Below are 25,637 nucleotides of genomic sequence, written 5' to 3'. Positions count from 1 at the left end.
TCAAGACAGCACGGTACTGGCAGGAAAACAGAAATACAGACCAGTGGAACAAGAGAGAAAGTCCAGAGATAAACCCATGCACCTATGGGCATCTTACCTTTGACAAACAAGGCAAGAATATTCAACTGAAGACAAAAGATTGTCTCTTCAACAAGTGGTACTGGAAAAACTGGACAGCTACATGTAGAAGAATGAAATTAGAACACATCATAAAGAAGAATGAAATTAGAACACATCCTAACACCATACACAAAAATAAATTCAAAATAGATTAAAGACCAAAACGTAAGGTGAGAAACTACAAATGCCTTAAAGGAAAACATAGGCAGAACACTCTTTGCCAAAAATTGCAGTAAGATCCTCTTTTACCCACCTCTTAGAGTAATGGAAATAGAAACAAACAAAAAAAAATGGGACCAAATTAAACTTAAAAGCTCTTGCATGGCAAAGGAAACTATAAACAGGATGAAAAAACAACCTAATCAAAAAATGAGCAGAAGACCTAAATAGACATTTCTCGAAAGATATACAGATGACCAACAAACACATGAAAAGATGCTCAACATCATTCATTATTAGAGAAATGCAAATCAAAACTACAATTAGGTACCATTTCATACCGGTCAGAATGGCCATCATCAAAAAATCTACAAACACTAAATACTAGTGGTGATATGGAGAAAAGGAAACACTTTTGCACTGTTTGTGGGAGTGTAAGTTGTTCAGCCACTATGTATAACAGGATGGAGATTCCTTAAAAATCTAGGAATAAAGCTACCATGTGACCTGAGCATATACCCAGAGAAACCCATAATTCATAAAGACACATGCACCCCCATGTTCACTGCAGCACTATTTACAATAGCTAGGACATGGAAGCAGGCTAGATGTCCATCAACACATGAAAGGATAAAGAAGTTGTGGTGCATATGTACAATGGAATATTATTCAGCCATACAAAGGAATGAATGTGAGTCAGTTGAAGGGAGGTGGATGAGACTAGAGCCTGTCATACAGAGTGAATTAAGTCATAAAAAGAAAGATATCATGTATTAACACATATACATTAGAATCTAGAGAAATGGCATGGATGAGTCCATTTGCAGGGCAGGAGTACAAATGCAGGCATAGGGAATAAACTTGTTAATATAACAGGGGAATGTCAGGGTGGGGGGAATTGAGAGAATAGTATTGACATATATACACTACCATTTATAAAACAGAGAGCTACTGGGAAGCTGCTATAGTGCTCTGTGAGGACTAGAGAGGTGGGAATGGAGGGTGGGAGGGAGGCTCAAGAGGAAGGGGAGATACATACACACACACACACACACACACACACATATATATATATATATATATATATATATATATATATATATATATATATACAGCTGATGTGTGATTTTGTACAGCAGAAACCAACACAACATTGTAAATCAATTATCTTCCAGTCAAAAAAGATTAAAAAGGCAATGACCTGAATTTGGCATTAAATTTGACAACGTGTTAGGGAAGCAGAAAGAAGATCTCAAACTGAGACAAACCCATGTAGTAAAGAGAGTTCCAGAAAACCGTCTATTTCTGCTTTATGACTACACCAAAGCCTTCAACTGTGTGGATCACAACAAACTGTGGAAAATTCTGAAGGAGATGGAATACCAGGCCACCTGACCTGCCTCTTGAGAAATCTATATGCAGGTCAGGAAGCAACACTTAGAACTGGACATGGAACAACAGACTGGTTCCAAATAGGAAAAGGAGTACGTCAAGGCTGTATATTGTCACCCTGCTTATTTAACTTATTATATGCAGAGTACATCACGAGAAACTCTGGGCTGGAAGAAGCACAAGCTAGAATCAAGATTGCTGGGAGAAATATCAATAGCCTCAGATATGCAGATGACACCACCCTAATGGCAGAAAGTGAAGAGGAACTAAAGAGCCTCTTGATGAAAGTGAAAGAGGAGAGTGAAAAAGTTGGCTTAAAGCTTAACATTCAGAAAACTAAGATCATAGCATCTGGTCCCATTACCTAATGGGAAATAGATGGGGAGACAGTGGAAACAGTATCAGACTTCTTTTTTTTTTTTTTTTTTTTTTGGCTCCAAAATCACTGCAGATAGTGACTGCAGCCATGAAATTAAAAGACGCTTACTCCTTGGAAGGAAAGTTATGACCAACCTAGAGAGCATATTAAAAAGCAGAGACATTACTTTGCCAACAAAGGTCCGTCTGGTCAAGGCTATGGTTTTTCCAGTGGTCATGTATGGATGTGAGAGTTGGACAGTAAAGAAAGCTGAGCGCCAAAGAATTGATGCTTTTGAACTGTGGTGTTGGAGAAGACTCTTGAGAGTCCCTTGGACTGCAAGGAGATCCAACCAGTCCATCCTGAAGGAGATCAGTTCTGGGTGTTCATTGGAAGGACTGATGCTGAAGCTGAAACTCCAAAACTTTGGCCACCTCATGTGAAGAGCTGACTCATTGGAAAAGACCCTGATGCTGGGACGGATTAGGGGGCAGGAGGAGAAGGGGACGACAGAGGATGAGATGGCTGGATGGCATCACCAACTCAATGGACATGAGTGTGAGTAAACTCCGGGAGCTTGTGATGGACAGGGAGGCCTTGCGTGCTGTGATTCACAGTGTAGCAAAGAATCGGACACGACTGAGCGACTGAACTGAACTGAACTGAACTGAACTGAATTCAAAGAATAGAACATGACTCGCTGGACTTTCCAAGTGGTCCAGTGGTAAAGACTTCATGCTTCCACAGAGGGGAGTGTGTGTTCAATCCCTGATCAGGAAACTAAGAAACCACAAACCTTGTGGAGCAGCCAAAAAAGAAAAAAAAAAGAACATGACTTACTGATGATACGTTATGAACTATAGGATACAATGTATGCATGTTTGGGAAGAATGTGTAGCCATAAGGTTGAAAATGTAGGTTGGAAACTGAGAGGGAAGATATTTCACAGCTAAATTTCAATCTGTTTTCTTCCTGTGCTGGAGAGACATATCTTGGAAAGTCTTGGGAGTTTCATGTTGATGACAATAATAGTAAAAATTACTTTTACGTAAGATATCTGTTTTGCATTATTTGGATTAACAAGTCAATCCTCTGTATTCAAAATCATTTATAGAATTGTTCTGTATCCAGTAATATTTATTTTGTATTTGATTTTATTGTCTACTAATTGGCTGATGTGCCTGAAAGATAGCATGGATAGAGGAGCCTGGCGGGCTGCAGTCCATGGGGTCACAAATAGACACTTGGACATAACTGAGTGACCAAACAACAGGCTGATAACCTGAAAAAATCAAATATAAAGCAGAAGATTTGGGGAGCATGTTGAAGGATGAATTGCAGAGACATAAGAAGAATGGATAGGTGGTATGTATGATGACTCACGTAAAAGAAAATGAGTAACTGAAATTGGCAGTGAATTTAGAAAAGGACTGCAAATGAAAGATATTATAGCGGCAGAACGTTTGACTGCTGTTGTTTCTGCTAAAGGAAAGATGGTATTCAACAGAAACACTAGCAATTTTGACTTGGGCAGTCAATTAGATGATATTCACTGAGATAAAAGAATACAACATAAGGGGCATACATGCTTGTTGGCAAAATTAATTTGCTCAGCTTAGGAAATTTTGCATTTGAGGTGTAGGGGAAAAATTGAATTGGAGATGCAGCTATAGATTTGCTGAGTTTAAGATGAATACAGGTAGCATCTCTGTCTATTCTTACATTTGTTTTCCTACCTGTTTGTGATTACATACAGAATAGTTCTCTACTATATTTCTTCCTTCAAATAGAAGCTCTTAACCATAATGTTATAGCTTAATTTATTTTTATATTTTGCTAAAGAATTTTTCTGTAGCTAGACTGTTTGGGATTAAGGTTAAACTACCACTTGCTAGTAATACAAAGCTCAATAATTTAGTTAACCTCTACATGACTCAGTTTTCTCATCTATAAAATAGTAATGGTCTCTTAAATTTCTTATAAAGTGGATTATAACACAGCTATTTTATATGCACATTCATTGGGTACACATACATATATTCTTCTAGCACTGTTTATATTTTATATACTGAATTATGAATATTATTAGAGCTTAGCTTTCTCTTCCTCAATTTTTAGCAGCATAAATACAGCAAGTTTCTCATATACTTTGGAAATTATATTGCTACAGGAATCAGAGTGAATTGAACATTTTGGGGGGTATAGGGCAGGGTTTATGATATTATTATGCCTTCAACATGCCTTTTAAAAAAGTGGGAACACATATGAGATGCTGAATTCACTTCAAGTGGGTGAAAAGCCTACAGCTTAACCTGTAAAACGAGCGAACCTATCAATCATTTCCTAATTACCTTTAATCACAACTTTTGCTGTATTTGAGAGTACCCTTAGCTCGAACTCTCATTCTGTTGCGAATGAAGTCTGTCCTCCAGGGGAAAGATTGCCTCTCCCTGTTACCCAGTCAGCTACTCCCCTGGGGAAAAGTCTTGGAGAGACAGTTCTGGTGGGGTGCTAGGAGCAATGATTTGCTCCTATTTAAGTGGCATCCCTGTTTTAGGAACTGGATCCTCTGTGGCTGGTGGTGCAACAGCCCCAGGTCTCTCCTGCTTACCTCTCTGGTCGTGAAACTCCCAATCCACAGGCCAGTACAAAGCCAAACGGGCCCCTGGTCATCTCAGTGATGCTGCACCTAGACAGCCTCCAGCCGGGACCTGGGTCAGAGGGCAGGAGGCCTGTATTCTTAGCTGTACCTTCCTGGAGAGGAATTTCAATCTCCCTGCAACAAGGATGGAGGATACAGGTATTTACGTAAATTCCCTAAACGCTCACAGTTCTTACCAAGTTTTAGTATATTTTATCGAATGCATGTTTCTTCATTGGCTCTGTGCAATTAGAACCATTTCCAGAGAATTTTTAAAAGTTGTTTTTGTTTTATTTTGCTTTTTAAAAATATTTACCAGCTTCTTCAGCTATGCTGAGCTCTTCACACACTCATGCCACCTCACTTTAATCTTGACCTTAAATTTCAAGCTTCAAATCTATTTTACCAGAAAATCCATGCTTATGGGGTTGTCAGATGCTCTCCCAGTCATGCAATATTATATACCTACTTGGATATTATTTCATGATATATGATTCTTTGAAGTTCTGGGAGGGAAAAAGAAAAGTAGTAAACTTGAGTTTAACTGCCATGATGCCATCAAAATCTCCAGAATTTAAGAATGCCATGATTAAAAGCCATGATGACGATAGATATTGGTAGGAATTAAGGCTGTACCAGCCATTGAATTGTAGAGAAAGTTCACAAGTTAGGAATAGTTGAAACCCCAACTATGACTTTCCCTTGAAAAGCCTAATGGAAGTTGTGCTGAGGTTACTGATGACATTTATTCATGCCAATAGACTAGCCATAAAGTATTTTCATAATTTCCAAAATTGGCTGAGCTGTAGTCTCCTCATGAGGATAGAAAATGAACCATTGAGGGAATAATACACTTTTAGAATATTGAATCAATTTTCCTGTTATGTCAAGGTTACTATAAATGTCATCTGAGATAACACTACTATATGAAACACATTTAAGGATATTTCTAAACCGTATTTTCTATATTTCTGAATTAAATCTGAGCAAAAGTGGTTAGGCAAGTTACTTAGAAACATTATCTATGTTACTTTACTAAAACCCTATTTTTTAAGTTAGTGCACAAAATAAGGGCTTCCCTGGTAGCTCAGACTGTAAAGAATCTGCCTGCAAAGGGAGACCTGGGTTTTATCTCTGAGTTGGGAAGATTCCCTCGAGTAGGGCATGGCAAGACACTCCAGTGTCCTTGCCTGGAGAATCCACATGGACAGAGGGGCTTGGCAGGATACATTTAATGGTGTCGCAAAGAGCTGGACATGACTGAGCTACTATCATCACTCAATAAACACAAACACAGCAACAACACTAAATAAATGACTTAATGGCAGTATACAGCACTTTATAAGTGGTATTATTCAATATTTATTAACTGCCCTAATAAACTGAATGCTCTTCTCATAAAACAAATTAATCCTATAGAAATGTGGCTCTTGTGAAAATCCAAAAATCAACTTTAGCGTGGAAATTTTTGGCAAGAACACGACAGAGTTAAGTACACTGTAGAGCATACAGTCAAAATATCAGGGATGTCTATGAAAATATGAAAAGAAATTTACATGAGACACAGAGAAGGTCTTGAAAATGTTACTACAATTTAAATTAGATTTGAGCTAGTGATGCAACGTTTAAAACTTTAACATAAGCTTTCAAATCATGTTTTCATTCCCATTGGTAACATTTTTAACTCAATCTGCAGCATTTGATGAAAGAAAATTATAACAAATAGATTTTGGTAGAGACGGGTTATCCAAGCAGAATTCTATGTGGAAATGTTATATGGAATTTAATTATTCATATTTTACTTGGCAAGAAGAATGATGTTATAATTTAATGGCTGCAATGTGTTTTTACTGTTTTTTTTTCCTCTCATAATGTCAAAAGTATATGAATTTCATCTCACTCCTTCAAGATTATAGCCCTATGGGGGAAAAAATCAATCATATGTCTCTAATATTGCATTTTAAATAACAGGAGTAATTTTTTTTCCTTATCTTTAGAGTCCAAGGTTTAATACTTGACAGTATTTGTAGGTTTTCATTTTCAAGAGTTTGCTTCTGAGCGAAAATTATAATTTTCATGCTTTTCCAATTTGGTACTTTCATGATGATAATTATTTCAAGTGATAAACCATAGTAATGAATAAAAGTAATTTTTAGATACAAAGTTTCTGCATTGTTTACAAACAGAAACTTTAAATAGTGGTTCTATGGGGAAAAGTATCCTAATTCATGAAAACAGTGCAATCAGCTCAATCAGTTAACATAATGGTTTACTTAAGGTAGACTAATTTAATTAGTAAAGTGGCAAAGCTTTACCCACTCATTAAATATTTTGATTTAGGCAAGTGTAAATATATTTTTTACTTAAAATACTATATCACCCTCATCATTAGAAGCTGTCATTTTTAATAGTGTACAATACAGAAGGATTTAAGAGGCTAATAAAAATGATATAGATGGAATGAATACATTTATGTCATATAAAATATTTATTATAACATTTAACATTTTATAACTTTGTTTAGATTATATCTTTTGCCTCAAAAAACTGAGGAATTTATGTCTATAGAGCTAAGAATATTAAAGCAAAGTGTTTATTTTGTCCAGTGTCACAAGACTAGAGGACCATTTTCACTGCTTTAAATGTACTTCCAACAATATTTAGCAAAGAGTACAAAATCTTATTTTTATGAGTGATTCATCTCTGCAACAATGCAGTAAATACATTTGACAGTCTTCATGACAATCTGATGGAATTTCTTCTACAAAAGACTTATTTCAAATTTTCAGAGTCTCAGGAATATGAAATTTTGTTCATTTAAATCATTTATTTTTAGATAAAACTAAAATATTAAATTTCATATTATTGTTTTTATTGTGTAACCTTTGTTGAAAATGGAATAATAATATACTACTCTGCATTACTTCTTTTGTTTTATTACAAGATATAATTTGATCATTTCTTATTCTGATGCAAGTCCTCTATTGTGACAGTGGAATTATTAAAATTCAATAGTTTTTTAAATCACTGAAATAAGTCTAAAATGTCTTCTATATTAGGTTGAGGAAGTACAAATAAGAATAAAATAACCCTGAATCTTATTTGCTAAATAATAAATTTAGCAAAAAAAATGGGGAGAAATAATGTCTATGAAATATATTAGTAATGGAACTTAAAATGTTCATATATTGTTTATCTGGCTAGTGACAAGTGTGTGTGTGTGTGTCTGTGTGTCTGTGTGTCTGTGTGTGTGTTTCCCTCAGAGGTGACTGACTGAAAACACCTGAAAAAATAAAACCTCAGTTTAAGTTTGCACAAATATTGCAAGAAAAGTTAAAGTAATAGAAATGACAGCTATTTTGCCCTAGTATTTAGAAATACTAATAATGTTCTTATTGATTCTTATGTAGCAGGTAGGAAAATTAATCAACTGGAATTAACTCTCAGAATAAAAATTATGAATAAGCTACATGATTGTGAGAAGAAATTTCATATTTTTCAGACTTTGAAATTTTAAAAAAATTTATCAGTTAATATGAAATTTGCCAAGATAAACAATGCAGGCATCTTTTTCAAGGCATGGACACATTTTTGCAAGGTCTAGCTTTTAAATTCCTAGCAATTTTATTTATATCTACTTTATAAAAGAAAATTATATTTCAAATAACAAAAATAAACAGTAATGAAAATATTTGTGTAGTCACATAGACTATGGCTACTACTGGTAAAAGCATTTCAATTACAGGTGGCATGGTGGCCTGCTCGTGCAGGGGACCTAAGAGACATGGGTTTGATCCCTGGCTTGGGAAGATCCCCTAGAGAAGGAAATGGCAACCCACTCCAGTATCCCTGCCTGGAGAATCCCGTTGACAGAGAAGTCTGGCGGGCTACAGTTCATAGGGTTACAAAGAGTCAGGCACCACTGAAGTGACCTAGCACACATTTAATAAGGCAATTTATTATTTTAATTTTTATATTTGTTCAACTGGCTTAAAATTCTATTTATTCAGTAATAAACCTACAGTAGTTAAACCACGTGGCTCTTACTGAGGGTTGGGGAGGGTGACAGTTATTCTGTGGTTTAGCAGTAATTTAGTTGTTAAGTCCTGTATGACTCTCGTGACCCCATGGACCGTAGCCTGTCAGGCTCCTCTGTCCACGGGATTCTCCAGGCAAGAATACTGGAGTGGGTTGCCATTTCCTTCTCCAAGTTATCCTGTGCTGGTTTCAATTAGTTATGTAAAGGAAGAGATGCTTTTACATAAGATTACCTAACTCTGGTGCTTTCAGAGTTGCTGATAATGAGCAACTTGCCAGTGATAATAAATTCTAGCTTTTGTAATACAAATATCTTACCCTTCCTTATTTGTTGCTCTTTCACAGATATCACTATGGTCATCCCCAAGACTGTAATCGTAATTGTAGTTATAAGCAATCCTATGCTTATCCTCTTCCTTTTTCCTAAGCCTCTTAATTTCTTAAAGTTTCTCTCATATTTCTCGTTTCAAAACAGAAAAATTAGTTCTCTCTGAATTTTCTGACTAGTTTGGCTATTTCTATTGAGCTCTTAAAATCATCTATACTTTTATAGCCTATTTTGATTGTATGTATATGAGCTAGGAAGCACCCTTTCTTCTGTCAGAGAGCATACTTGGCACACTCTTTAGATCTTTCTCAAGACATGGACTCCTTTTGTTATTTTGGCTTTTTGTTGCATTATCCAGTTTCTTCTTTTTTTTTCTGAATACCACCAGTTAGCATATAAATGGACTATTATATCTTACAGAATCTTTTGCATCATTAAAAATTCCCTTAAACTATTATGTATTTTATAGATATACAGAGTAGACATTACTATATTAAACTTTCCATTCTCCTCTGCAGAATTGGTCTATACTTGTAACGTTTACACGTTTTTACCTTCCATGGACTCTTTAATCTTGTCCTGGTTTTCAAATCCACTGTTAGGTAATTTATCTCAACTCACAGCAAGCAAGTCTTGCTCTTGGTTAATGGTCCAGTAATGGGAGTCTCTAATTAATGATGAGAAGCCGAGGCTAATGTGTCATCTTCATTCAAGAAGACTAGTTCCTTCCTATTTTAAATGTGGAGAACTCAGACTGCAAATGAAATGACGGTATCCTTACAAGAGAGGAAAACTGGTACTCTGTGATATTCTTAGACTTAACATGTAAACTGTACTGGCCTTTCCCCCCTATTATATAAGAGTTATAAATAACCTCAGATTATGTGAGGAGAGCTTTGACCTGCACTTATGAAATCTACAAATGTGGTCTAGAGCATAGTTAAGTGAAGTAACTTAAGATCATAAGTTTTATGACTAGACGTGGTTGAAATTAACTATAATCAAAGTCTTGTTCCCTAATGCTACAGATTATGCTTCCATGTTAAACAACCATATATTCCTAAAATCCTTAAAAACCTAAGGCCAATTTTATCTATTCATGTGTTAGCATTGCGGCATTCATAAACTACTTAAAATTTAGATGGCATTCCTAATCCACTTGGCTGCCTTCTTGAGATCATTATAGAATGCCTATCTTTCCCACTGTCTTCACTTCAGCACTTTTAAAACCTTTATATATTACCTCACAGCAACAGCAGTTTTAAGCATCATCCTTCTCATCAGAGGTTATAACCCTGAACATCAGGGCAAAACAGACTAAGATTATGCATCTGGAGCTGCCACAGAGGAATCATTTTGAATTCTATTAATGTAGAACTTCCCCCTCTGTCAATGACTATCACATAAACAAAGTAAACACAAGGCATATAGTAGTGTTTATTTCACCTGAGGCATATAGTAGTGTTTATTTCACCTGTCATAGATGCCATTAGGCAAACTAAATTCATATTCATATATATGTCATGCTGTTCTTTAAAAAGGACATAAAATCACAAAAATAGAAAGACCATAATTCACTTTTATTTTAAATCCCAAAAAGATATGTGACATTTTAAATGTATGTCTATCATAATCTCTATTTAGAAATAGATTGACAACATATGTTTCCCTTAGATTTTTTCTCTAAGAACAAGCCTTTTCCAGTAATACTAAAATTATGCTTTTTAAATAAGCGATCTGATACAGCCTCTCTACCTTCTAACAGAATGTGTAAGGTCAGTGAAAGACTAAAAAAACAAAAAGCACATAACACAATCTTTGGTTGAGACATATACTTTTTCCTCTATCCAGAAGGAAGAAAATTACTTATTATAAGATCAGTGGAACTTGACTGAGAGAAGCAATTGATCACTCATAGTGCTATATGGCATAGCATAAAGCAAACATTCTAGCATGAAAGTAGGTTAGGAGAATCATTTGTCAATCTGGACTTTCTATAACCCCGTGGGGAAATCTTAGACCTGTCCTTCTTCCAGTATTGGTGCCGCATTTTTAAGTAGCCATAGCTACTTGCATCCTCTTTGCTATTAGAACTTTGGATATAACAAGCTGGAGAACAGAATATCTTAATAAAATGTGGTATAGAATTAATATGGTATATAGTGGAAAACTGGCAGCAGGGAACTAATAATAAAATATTGAATACATATAGTAAATTTCCCATAATTAAAGCACAAACTTAGGAAAAGATTTCTGAGAGAAAGTGGGGATTGAAATGCTTTATGTTCTTGATTTTCTTTCAAACAGAAAAATAAAGTATCGATAGTAAAGACATCCTCATCTAAAGTTAGCAGAATCAAACTAGATAAATTTAAACATTGATGTTGGGTTGACAACTATAGACAACACTATTCAGGCAAGAAGGTAGGGTTCAGCCTACAGAGAGTGGACAGAGAAGAACCAAAGGAGATAACCCACATGTTTACGTGAGTCATTAAAACACGTTATAATTCTACTCTTTTATGATGATGTAAGAGAAACAAAAGAAGTCAAACAAAATATCATATGATACAAGAAGAAAATTTTATACTGAAACCTCAAATTTAGATCAGCAATCCTTAAAGTACTTTTCTTTCAAATTAAATAGAAGACAGTTAAAGAAATTATTTATTATCCTAATAGGAAAAATATTTTGCTTGTTTTATGAAACTGCAGCAGGGTATCATCAAAAAGTCTACAAATAATAAATGCTGGAAAGGGTGTGGAGAAAAAGGAACACTCTTACACTGTGGGTGGGAATGTAAATTGGTGCAGTCATTATGAGAACAGTATGGATGTTCTTTAAAAAGCTAAAAATAGAGCTACCATATGAACCTGAAATAACACTGCTGGCAGTGTATCTGAACACTATAATTCGAAAAGATACATGAACCTCAATGTTCATTGCAGCGTTATTTACAATAGCCCAGACATGGAACTAACCTAAATGTCTATATATGTGTGTTTATGTATGCTTGTGTGCTCACTAGTGGTAGTAAATTATCCGCCTGCAATGCATGAGATGCAAGAGACATGGGTTTTATCCCTGGGTTGGTCAGGAAGGTCCCCTGGGTAGGGAATGGCAACCCACTTCAGTATTCTTGCCTGGAAAATTTCATGCACAGAGGAGCCTGGTGGGCTAATGTCCATGGAGTCTCAAAGAGTAGAACGTGATTGAGCACTGCCTCCCCCCCCCACACATATACACACACATGATATTGCTCATATGTGGAATCAAAAAAACTGATACAAATGAATTTACATACAAAACAGAAATAGCCTCACAGATATAGAAGCCAAGTATGGTTACTGAAGGGGAAATGGAGGGCAAGGGTAAATTAGGAGTTTAGGATGAACACACTCCTATATATAAACACACTCCTATATATAAAATAGATAACCAATAATGACATACTGAATGGCTCAGGAAACGCTACTTAATATTCTGTAATAATGTATAAGGGAAAAAATCTGAAAAGGAATACACATATGTATATGTATATACAGTTGAATCACTTTGTTACATACCTGAAACTATCACAACATTGTAAATCAAACATGTCTCAACTTAAAAAACAAAACAAAACAGAAAACAGTAATTGTTTTCTTTGCAGAAGAATTGCAGAACTCCTTCAGCAATTCAAGGGTCCTAAGAAATGCTGAAATTACCTGAGATTTCTAGAATGTGTATGATGAGAAGCTGGAAGAAACAGCTGCAAGAAGCTCAACATGGCTTTTGGACTTCCCTGGTTGCTCAGTGGTAAAGAATTTACCTGCCAATGGAGGAGACACAAGCGATGCGGGTTCGATCCCTGGGCTGGGATCCCCCCTGGAGAAGGCAATAGCAACCCACTCCGGCAACCCATGGACAGAGGAGCCTGGCAGGCTACAGTGCATGGGGTCTCAAAGAGTTGAACACAGCTGAGCGACTGAGCACAACATGGTTTTAGAAACATGTAAGAGGTGGAAAAATTCAAATCATCTCCGTGGGGGCCATGTCATGATGACCCATAGAGTCAGTACAAATTCCCATCTCCAAACACATGTCCACTGCTCTAAATAATGTGAAAAGTGAAAGTGACTCAGTAATGTCTGACTCTTTGTGATCCCATGGACTGTATAGTCCATGGAATTCTCCAGGCCAGGATCCTGGAGTGGGTAACCATTCCCTTCTCCAGGGGATCTTCCCAGCCCAGGGATCAAACCCAGGCCTCCCGCATTGCAGGCAGATTTTTTACCACCTGAGCCACCAGGGAAGCACAAATGATGTCTATTCTGATAATTAAGAATGTGGTACAAGGAGAAAACACTTCATCTCAGATCGAAATAAGTAAAAGAACTGCATTGCAAATGCAGAAAAGAATCTGAGTTTGGAAAATCTAAGTAGTGGAATCTAGCCATAATCAATACAGTAATACTTCTGTTAGTCGTCATCTATTTGGAAGTTGTTTAACATTATCCTATTGATGGCAGAAATGCAAAAATATATCAGAAATCCATCATTTATGAAAATAATTCATTGTACATAATTATGTTTAAGCTGACAATATAGGTAAATGCATAGTTTCCATTCTCCAGGCAAGAATACTGGAGCAGGTAGCTATTCCCTTCTCCAGGGAATCTTCCTGACCCACGAATCCAATTCCCATCTCCTACATTGCAGGCAAATTCTTTACTGTCTGAGCTACCAGGGAAGCCTAATTAGTATTATGGGTTTAGTCATTCTCAGTGTGACATTTCTTTGTTTTTTAACATTTCAATTAAAGAATACCTTGAAACTTTTAAAAATAAAATATCTTTTGATAAATATAGTAGTGTCTTGAGTAGAAAACTTACAAACACTAGTGAACTTCCTCTGCAATTCTGAAAGATACAACAAAGTTTACTTTTATTTGGGTAGGTATCTGCTACATGTCGTAAGAATTTAATGGAATTATAAGAAATCTATCTCTACCCTCAAATCTGAATATCTCAAAACTTTCCAACTATGGACATTTTTATTTCATAATTTCTGTCCTATATACTATAGAGCTGAATCCTTTTCAAAAATTTTCAGACTGTGGATGGGCTCTTATGTGGAAAACATACAGGTTTCACTTCCACATTTGCTTTCTTACTTAAACTGATTAAATATATATTATCTCAATAGTAGTTAAACATAAAAGTAAATAACATTGAATCATAAAAGGGATGTTTTGGCAAAACTCTAGAAAGAATGAGAAGAGTAGTGATTACCAGGAGTTGGGACTGGGGCAGAAGAGGGGATGGACAGGTAGAGCATAGGAAATTTTTAGGGTAATGAAATTTTATATGCTACTACAATGTTAGGTGAATGATAAAACCAATGTAACTGTACAAAACAGCAAATGAGTTCTAAACTCTTGACATTAATTATGAATAACACCTTTATAGTATTTCATCATTTGTAAGAAAAATACCGAACCAATGCAAGTCATCGATAACTGGGAAAACTGAAGAGGATGGGAAAAATTGTACGTAAGAACACTCTGTACTTTGTATTCAGTGTCTCTATAAACTTGAAATTGCTCTAAGAAATAAAGTCTGTTAATAAGTCAATAAAAATTTCTTAGAAGAGACGGGGCTTTTGCCCACAAACAGGAGTAACCATTCAGTTAGGGATTCTACTCACAATACTCGACAGATGGTGATTCAAGCACAGCTTCGAAACACAAAGTGAAGGAGCTCATTCCCGTTAGGAATTGACTAATTTACTTTTCCACATATCTGATCATTTGTACTTCATTCCCCCGCCCCTCTCCTCATTAGTATTGTGCATATACTTAAGCTTCTGAAAATTCCCTTTGAACTAAATAGTGAAGCAATATATTACAGAGTGAAGTAAGCCAGAAAGATAAAGAACATTACAGTATACTAACACATATATACGGAATTTAGATAGATGGTGTCGATGTGTGACCTTCTTACAGACACGCACTCCTCTTAGACTACATAAATGTGCTCTTTCTCAAATTTTCCTTAAGCAGAAATTATAATAGTGCTTATGTTGCAAAGTGATCCTTTGAATTCTAAATAAATATATTTCAGATGTTAGCAAAGAAATTACTTAAGTAAATTGGTGCTAAAGTTTATATGTTAGATATCAGGTTTGGCATTTGATCAATGTGGTGAAATTGGAGCATTAGAATATATCAGTTTTAGTAGAAAGATGCACTGCCCTGAATATTTCACCTTAAGCCCATATTCTATTATTAAAAGTATTTTTTTTATTATTAACTGAAAAAATCAAGAAGGAACAGTCACTACTATAACGTGAATAATCTCTCCTAGGACTGTAACTAATTTTTAAAACATGTCCAGTTCGGATGCTATGTTATTTTATTTTTTGCCAACTGACTAACTTCATCTCTACACAACATATATTCTCATACTCAATAATATTTTAGCCACTTAGGAAAGAGCATTAGTTCTTTCAGGCCTCTAATGAATATTTCAGTATCTTTGTTCATATCAAAATCTCCTATTCTTTCATTTATTATTTTATTACTGATGCCTCTATCTATCCCAGAATTAATAAAATTATATAAAGCACATTTTTTGGAATTATTTCAAACTAGATTTTAACTCTTCAGTTAAAGTTTAAAAGAAAGCAATCAATTCACATTATGGCTCTAATATAAAGGACAAAAGGAAATGTGTTTGGACATGTTTGAAAGAAAATATTAGTTCTATTTTATTAGATTTTAATTCAGGGAGATCATAAAGCAAACTACAGCATTCTTTGGTTTAAAATGACTTCAAATTATATCTACAATTACGCTTTTCTCTTGCAATATCATAGAAAGATACTGGAAATAAAGATTATTTTTAAATATAGAAATTATGTTTGAATATCATTGAATAAAAACAGAAATGATAATATTTAATGCTCAGTAATTTTGAGATTAAGATATGTATGATTTTAGACAGATATAAAGCTAAGTTAAATTCAAAGGCTTCTAAATTTGAAATTACTTCCGTGGGCTTTCTTCAGTTTTTCAATATTTAATTTCTCAATTTATCTTTTAAATTCCATATCACTTTCACCTATCAAGACATAGAAAAATGTATTACTATATAAGATTAATTATTATCCATGTCCTTAGTAACAAAAAATCATTTGACTATATATTTTCCTATCTGTGTGTGAGAAATTTTCATAGACTTCTTAAGCTAAATCATATTCTAGAGACCAGGTTTCAAGTAACTCTCAGGGACATGAATTTGGATCCTGGAGCAAGATGTGGGATGGAGTAGATCTATAAAGATTAAGTGTGTTATAAGTTACAGAACTGAGTTACTTTCCTTCCAAGGTTAGTTCCCATGTTGTCTTCTAGCACGAACAAGTTTTATTTTGCTGATGTTTATTTAATTCAAGATGTACGAACATAAGCTATTTCCATTGTTTCCTATGTGTTAACAACAATCTATAAAAATACACATTTATAAACATATACAGTCCATCCTGAAGGAAATCAGTCCTGAATATTCATTGGAGGAACTGATGCTGAAGCTGAAACTCCAATACTGTGGCCACCTGATGCGAGGAACTGACTCATTGGAAAAGACCCTGATGCTGGGCGAGATTGAAGGGAGGAGGAGACAGGGACGACAAAGGATGAGGTGGTTGGATGGCAACACCGACTCAATGGACATGAGTTTGAGAAAGCTCAGGGAGTTGGTGATGGACAGGGACGCCTGCCGTGCTGTAGCCCATGGGGTCACAAATAGTCAGACACGACTGAGTGACTGGACTGAACTGAACTGATTGACTATATAATAAATATATAATATTATAACAGATATAGTAATAAAAATATCCTGAGCAACACATTTTCATAAAGTACTGAATATCAAAGAGTAAGGAAACACTTTTCTACATGAAACTTACCCGTGAAAGGAGGGAATTATCAAGCTGACAATGATTTCTTCAGGGCAGCAGCCAAACCTGGAAGAAAATGGAACAATATCTGTCAGACTTTGAAAGAACAATGCACCTAGGAATTATACCCAGTCAAATGTTCATTCAAGTAAAAGGCAAAATCAGGACATTTTCACACATCACAGCAGTCCCAAGATATAAACAATTTGAGTATTTTTATAAAGAAATCACTGACTCCTAAAAGCCAGTAAAAGCAAGGTTTTCATTCAAACCAACAAACAAAAACAAAACAAATAGCACCACAGCAATAGAAAATTACGTCACAGAAAATTATGTTAGGCAAACAGTTTAATATTAGAATTTGACCAAAGAACTTGAGCAAATTTTAAAATAAAAGTGGACAATTTTAAAATAAAAATTATGGGAAATTATAATTTAGGTGAGAGAGTATGAATTCAAATGAGAAAGACATTCCCATTTATAACTGGGTAATTGGAGTTTCTTTAAGGGAACACCTATTTAGTACAAAAATTAAACAATACAGTAATGTCAAACAATTTTCCCAGTAAATTTAAAGAAATTCTTTAAAACTAATAACTTTTTTATTTAATAGATTTTTAAAAATTTATTTTATTTAGAATTGAAGAACAATTACTTTATAATATTTTAGTGGTCTGCCGTACATCAATATGAATCAGCCATAGGTATACACAGTAATATGCACCAACCCCTCCCCGCCCCAAGCCTCCTTCCCTGATTAACAGAGTTTTAATTTCATTGTTTTCTTCTATTTTATTTTTTCTTAATTTGTGAAAAAATAATGTTATTCATTTTTTCTAAAATACATTTTTTAAAAAATTTGTTCATTTTGAAAATGAACAAATCAAAGATGGAATTATTTAATTTAATAATATGCTTAATATCATGTCAAGTTCAATGCATTCAGTTTTCAGATGAAGAATTGGAGTTGTAAGACGAATCACAGGCTGAGAAAGGTATCTGTTAGCTCTAAGCTGTGCTGTTTTAGACAAGGAGTAATGAAGGTGGAAAGCTTCATATGCCCATTCTTTTTAAGCATTAAGAATAAATCAGAAGAGAGTGGCCAAGACAGTAGAGTAAGAAGACCCTGAGCTCATCTCTACCCATGGACACACTGAAGCTTCAACTGTCTTCAGTTCAGTTCAGTTCAGTCGCTCTGTCATGTCTGACTCTTTGTGACCCCATGGACTGCAGCATGCCAGGCCTCCCTGTCTATCACCAACTCCCAGAATTTACTCAAACTCATGCCCATTGAGTTGCTGATGCCATCCAACAATCTCACTCTCTGTTGTACCCTTCTCCTCTCGCCTGCAATCTTTCCCAGCATCAGAAACTTTTCAAATGAGTCAGCTCTTTGCATCAGGTGGCCACAGCATTGGAATTTCATCTTCAACATCAGTCCTTCCAATGAATATTCAGGACTGATCTCCTTTAGGATGAACTGGTTGGATCTCCTTGCAGTCCAAGGGACTCTCAAGAGTCTTCTCCAACACCACAGTTAAAAAGCATTAATTCTTTGGTGCTCAGCTTTGTTTATATAGCCCAACTCTTACATCCATACATGACTACCATAGCCTTGACTAGACAGACCTTTGTTGGCAAAGTAATGTCTCTGCTTTTTAATATACTGTCTAGGTTGATCATAACTTTCCTTCCAAGGAGTAAGCGTGTTTTTATTTCATGACTGCAGTCACCATCTGCAGTGATTTTGGAGCCCCCCCAAATAAAGTCTGCCACTGTTTCTATTGTTTCTCCGTCTATTTGCCATGAAGTGATGGGACCAGATGCCATGATCTTGGTTTTCTGAATGTTAAGCTTTAAGCCAACTTTTTCACTCTCCTCTTTCACTTTCATCAAGGGGCTCTTTAGTTCTTTTCTTTCTGCCATAAGGGTGGTGTCATCTGCATGTCTGAAGTTATTGATATTTCTCCTGGCAATCTTGACTCCAGCTTGTGCTTCTTCCAGCCCAGCATTTCTTATGATGTACTCTGCATATAAGTTAAATAAACAGGGTGATAATATACAGCCTTGACCTACTCCTTTTCCTGTTTGGAACCAGTCTGCTGTTCCATGTCCAGTTCTAACTGTTGCTTCCTGACCTGCATACAGATTTCTCAAGAGGCAGGTCAGGTGGTCTGCTATGCCTGTCTCTTTCAGAATTTCCTACAGTTTGTGGTGATCCACACAGTCAAAGGCTTTGGCATAGTCAATAAAGCAGAAATGGATGTTTATCTGGAATTCTCTTGTTTTTTTTTGATGATCCAGTGGATGTTGGCAATTTGATCTCTGGTCCCTCTGCCTTTTCTAAAACCAGTTTGAACATGTGGAAGTTCACAGTTCACAGAATTGTGTCAGTTTTTGCAAAATATCAACATGAATCAGCCCTAGGTATACATATGTCCCCTGTTTCTTGAGCCTCCCTCCCACCTCCGTCCCATCCCATCCCTCTAGGTTGCTTCAGAGTCAGCCTGGGTTTGAGTTCCCTAGGTGATACAGCAAATTCCCATTGGTTCTCTATTTTACATATTGTAATATAAGTTAACTATCAATGAGACTGTAAGACTTGCAAAAAAGTTCTTCTACAACTAAAAATATAAAGAAGGAACTACAAGGAGATAGGTAAAATGTGTAGAGACATGGTATCATCAAGACCCATATCCCTGAGTGGGCAAACTACCAATGGGAGGATAATTATTCTTTGGCACAGTGGTTGACATTTAGATGGTGGGCAAAATGTACTGTTTGATTATTGACTGATTCTTCTCCAGAGCACATATTAGAAGGTAGCGTTTCATAAATGCATCCTTTTTCTAGGAATGCCATCACAACAGAAATTCTGGAGGCTAGAAGTTCTAGATCAAGGTGTCAGCAAGGTTAGTTTCTTCTAAGAAATCTTTCTCCTTAGTTTCTGGATGGCCATTCTCCGTCAGGTCTTCACTTGGCCTTCCCTCTGTAGATGTACATGTCCTAATTTCTTCTTCTAAGGACACCATTCATATTGAATTAGACCCACTCATATGATCTCATTTTACCTTGATGAGATGTCGCTCAGTCGTGTCCAACTCTCTCCAACCCTGCGGACTGTAGCCTACCAGAATCCTCAGTCCCTGGGATTTTCCAGGTAAGAATACTGGAGTGGGTTGCCATTTCCTTCTCCAGGGGATCTTCCCAATCTAGGGATTGAACCTGGGTCTCCTGCATTGTAGGCAGACGCTTTACCATCTGAGCTACCAGGGAAGCAAAGTTCTGAGTCACTGACAGCTGCGATGTCAAAATATGAATTCTGGGTGGGGGGTGGAGGTAGGCACAATTCAGCTCATGAAGCCTTTTACTATTTACTGTTATTTACCAGCAAAGTGTAATAATGTTCATCAAAAGATGCCAACAAAAATATAAATAACTCAGATTGAATTGTCTTTTTGTTCTAGGAATCTTAGAGTAGATAATTCTATTGGAACTTATTTTCTTTTAAGTAAGGGTATTGTACATGTGACTGAAGAATGAATGGATCATGGATGGCCTATATGGGAGGGACTCTCAATGTTTAAAAATACAAATAATACAATTGAAGCTTTGGGCCATCTTCTCAGAAGTTATTATATATCTTAAAATGAGTCGGTGTATCTTGAGTTAAAAATTCTAAATCTATTCTGTGTTAACATAAAAGTGGCAATAAATTTATTACCAAAAAATAGTAAAACTACATGTTATTAAAATAGGTCATTTGTAAAATGGAGGGGTTTAATTTTTCCCAATTCTTAATAAATAGAATTAATTCTAATAAATAAATAAATAATAATTAATTAATTCTTAATAAATAGAATTAAGACAAAAGAAATATCTCATATTAATAATTATAAATTATATACCAACTTTCTGAAATGAGAATAATTTGATTTAAAATATATTTGACAAATATAAAGACATTTAGATCTTGGTGATAGAATAGTTAATTGTCTATGCTAGTTACATAGGTATTTAGTTAATTTTCTCTATTTTCAAAGAAAATATGTACCAGAGACACATGAACCTAACAACACACTTTTAAGAATTAAGGGTATTAGGTGAAAACCTTGTAACTCTTACATTATATCTAATACATTTTAGAGATTGAATCTTGTGTTCTTCAGATGTAGTGAATGAATACATTTAAGACTATTTCATAGAGTAAAGCTTTTTCTCTAATAGAATTAGTTGCATTATCCACAGTTTCAGAATAGGTCATATTCCATTAGTTTATCAGAAAGTTTATCCTTGTTGGTTTTCTTTGCTATTTTCTCCCATCATTCTAAATGAAAGAGTTTATTCTATAGCAATTTTAAAGGATTTGCTTTAAAAATAACCTCCAAAGATTTAGAGCCTATGGAGTGACCACCTCTACACTTTACTGGTCACAGGTCATTTTAAAGCAACTAAGTCCAATCTGATGATAATGTTCTGAGTGTGTAATCCTCAGGGGAGGACTAGAAGTTGGTCACACAGCCCAGCAAAGGGACTGCCTGCCAGGCAAGTGCCATAGATAAATAGTCCCGAAAGGACTTTGAGGAACAGGAAGAGTCTGTCCGCATCTTATAGAGAGAAGCGCAGTTTGCTTCACAGTAATTGGATATTTTAGACATTTTAGAGTTTTCTATGTAATAATTGGATGTGTAATTGCCTGAACAATTTTCTTGTGTTTTAAAAATAGATGTTTTATTTCCTGATAGTCCTCCAACACTTTTTAAAACTCTTCTTTAAAGAAAAAATTACCTTGCCTTTCCTGATTATGGAATCTATTACAGGAGAAGACAGAGACTCTGGAAACATCAGTAATGAAGCAGTGACTGACAGATAAATGTAGAAATAGCACAATTCATGAGATAACTGGGAACTGCTGGGCAATCATGTGTTTGAGAAGGAAGGTAGGACTCACACAATAAATATAATACATAAATCTTGGCGGGGTGTGCCAAAATTCCAGAGTGAGTTTAAGACATAAAGGACATTTTCAGTCATGTTGTCACATTTCTCTTTCCTTGGTTGCTCATCTGCAATGCTGAACAACAAAAAAAAAAATCATGCATCTTCCACAATTCTCCTTGATAATACAGTTTGATAGGGCATGGTATTTCTTAAGTTTCTGAAGTTTTTAAGACAAATAAAGAAGTGGGATGGAAGAGAGGGAGAGGGTGATGATATTTCTGATGAAAATAATTTTTTTCAAAGCATTTTTTGTATTCCAGGTCTCACTGTTATAATTATTGACATTTTTGGAGACATTAATGATTTTGCTTGACATCTCCCTACAATCTCTTTTGCTAATCATCTTAATCAGAGTATGCAGAGCATAATTTAACATTTCTTTTCTAACTCAGGGCCTTCACATGACTATTAATTAGCACACTGCAGTAAGAGAATGATGCCTTAAAGGACTATTAAGAGGTGGAGGCCTTCTTGCCCTGATCTAAATGGCGCCAGATGGCTGTCTAATTAGTTACCCTACTGCATCTACATTTCTCTTCAGAGCTGCTATCTCCTTTGCAGAATAGCAGTTAACAGAGCCTACTCATTATTTTTCACATTTATTTGACCTGATGTCTTATACAGTCTAAGAGGAAATAAAATTACAAAATTGATTACATTTTAAAACTTAATTATTTTGATTAATGTAAAGGTTTGTCTTCAGTCTCACCCAAGGAGTAAAAATTTTATACAAACAACAACATTCATGTGTGTGTCTACTTGCCTCCAAGCTTTTTTAGTGTACTTCAGAAATTGCTGGTTGATGTTTTTAAGGTTAAATTTTGAATCCTGGAACATAAATGAATATTTGTTTGTGCCTATAGGTGAACATCTCATCGCAGATTTGTAATATGTAGTTCACACGTAGGGCTTCCTTAGTGGCTCAGATGGTAAATAATCTGCCTGCTAGTGCAGGAGACCCAGGCTTGACCCCTGGGTCATGAAGATTCGCTGGAGAAGGGAATGGCTACCAACTCCAGTGTCTTTGCCTGGAGAAATCCATGGAGAGAGGAGCCTGGTGGGCTACAGTATACGGGGTCACAAAGAATCAGACACGACTGAGCAACTAACAAATACACACACACGAGTTCACTCTTAAACCCATCACACAAAAAGAGCAACATTACGTATATTTTCAAGGTATGACTACTAAAATAGTTAAAAGCAATGAACTGCATTCATGCTAGTGTTTCATGCGCTGGCACCACTGTGAGATTTCATAAAATGAGACATATGTATGGAGTACAGAGATCTCAGGGAAATATCTTCCCTAGCAGCAATAACCACATTAAAATAACCACTTATGTATTTTAGTCTATAATTTTCTTAAGATGAATAAGTAGTAGCTTTAATTGCAATAAACTTACATATGTCATATGTGCTCAAAAGGACTATATAGAACCCAAATGAAAGAAAACCATGAAGACCTACCTCCCAAATCAATTCAGCTGAGTTCAAATTACTAGCTATTAAGAAGAGAATATAATTATTTAAATATATATTAAAGATATATTTAACCAAAATAAAAATATATTAAATCTATGAGAAATGTACTGCTGTATTCTCAGATTTGGAATAATAAATAGTTTTAAAAATTTAATTATTTTTGACTGCACTGGGTTTTCATTGCTTTGCACTGGCTTTCTCTAGTTGTCACACGCGAGTTTTTAACTGCAGTGGCTTCTCTTGCAGAGCACCAGTTCTAGGCTATGGACGCTTCAGTAGTTGTGGCATGTCGACTCAGTAGCTGTGACCCACAGACTCAGTTGCTCTGTGCATGTGGGCTTCTTCCCGGGATCAAACTCATGTCTCCTACTCTTATCCACTGCATCACCAGGGAAGTCCTGATTGGTCTTTTAAGATTTTGAGCTTCAGTTGATAAAATAAAGCATTTCACAGGTTTTCTTCAATTTAAAAACAATCAAAACCATTTCGACTTATTTCATCTAACCACAGTTGAATTCATGACCTTTTTTTTTTTTAATAATAGAGTTTATAAAAAAATGTACCTTTCATCTGACTCCAGCTTTTTTGTCTTTTCCTCCAAGCATAATAATTTTCTACCAGAAAAAAAACTAAATATGATCATTTAAAAATTGATATTTTGAAGCTATGGTTTTGGAAAATACACATTCTCTAATTTATTAGAGATAAGAGTTCTAACTGTAGCCTTGATATGTGAATTTTCCACCTCTTTGCATATATGTAAAATGTTTTGGTTATGTATCTTTATCAAGAAAAGGAGGTCACCATTAGCGTTTCCTACTATTCTTGCTTTTCAAATGCACTGTTTCATGTTTTATTGCTTGTGAAGGTCAGATTTAGATCTCGAGTTGGCTGGATTTTAATCTACAGTCATTTAATCAAATACTAATTTAGGTGCTGCTATGAAGATATTTTGCAAAACTGATTAATATCTACAATCAGTTGACTTCAAGTCCTCCATAATCTGTGTGGATCTGATAAGGCAGTTGAAAGGCTTTAAAATATAAGATTTTCCTGATTAAGAAAGGAAGACATTATAGGACTTTCCTGGTGATCCACTGGTGGAGAACACGCCTATCAATTCATGGGACACAAATTCAATCCCTGAACCAAGAAGACTTCACATACCTCAGGACAAGTAAACACCCCCCCCATGTGGCAACTACCGAAGCCCACACACCTTAGAGTCTGTGCTCCTCAAAAAGAGAGGTTGCCACAATGGGAAGCCCACACATTACAATTGGAGTATAACCACGGCTTGCCACAGCTAGAGAAAGGCCTTGTGCAGTGATGAAGACCCAGCACAGCTACAAATAAATAAAAGCAGACATTCTGTCTGTGGACTGAAACTTCCAGCCCCCACAATGGTGTAAGACAATTCCTTGAAACAAATTATATCTGTATACCCACACACACACCACAACATATAAGTGTACATATACAAACATATACTCACACACACATATATATACACATACACTTGTTCACTACTTCTTTACTTTAGTTGTTCAAATGATAACTTCTCTAATCTGAAAATAATTTGGCTAACTTAAGTTTAAATATAAAATAAATAACATCTAAATTACAAGGTTGTTGAATACATTTGTTACTCATATATGTGTGTGTGTATTTATATATGCCTTTAGAAAACAACAATCAAAAGATAACATGCACAATCAGTAATGCTGTTAGTATAACTTTGTCCATATCACTGCTCTTTGTGCATCTTTTTGAAGAACGTTTCTTGTTCCTATTCTGTTCTATTCTATTCCGCTATTACATACTACCCAGTTTTCAAAAAAATTCCCTTAATTTTCAATGTTGCCAGCTTCTGAAACCACAAGTATTTCTCTTGACAAACAAAACGTTTAATGTTATCATTTTACACAACTGATGTAAACTATACTCATCATAAAATGCTATATAACAGCAGAAAGAAAAAAAAAGCAACTAAATACAAACCCAGATATGCACACATACACAAACATGCATATACCCATTTCAATTAGATTGAATACAACTATGAATAATTTTTATCTTGGTTTTCATATTTTGTGAAACTTTCATGTTATTATAACTTATTCCTGTATAGTAGTTAATGGTTGAATATTTTATCACATTGGCATATCTTATTTAA

The 25,637-nt window shown here is 35.3% G+C and overlaps 1 long non-coding RNA gene across 1 annotated transcript in view; it reads right to left on the bottom strand.

The window, feature by feature from the left end:
- Positions 1-16,999, bottom strand: part of LOC136145188 (uncharacterized) — a 107,377-nt gene extending 90,378 nt beyond the window's left edge. The window contains exon 1 of the long non-coding RNA XR_010658716.1: positions 16,985-16,999. This is a non-coding gene — a long non-coding RNA (uncharacterized lncRNA). The remainder of the gene's footprint in view (positions 1-16,984) is intronic.
- Positions 17,000-25,637: the final 8,638 nt, after the last annotated feature.

The sequence above is a fragment of the Muntiacus reevesi genome, chromosome 12 (genome assembly GCF_963930625.1).
Source record: "Muntiacus reevesi chromosome 12, mMunRee1.1, whole genome shotgun sequence".
Lineage (NCBI taxonomy): Eukaryota > Metazoa > Chordata > Mammalia > Artiodactyla > Cervidae > Muntiacus > Muntiacus reevesi.
The sequence above is the reverse complement of the archived record's forward strand: the minus strand, read 5'-3'. Positions and strand labels throughout refer to the sequence as shown.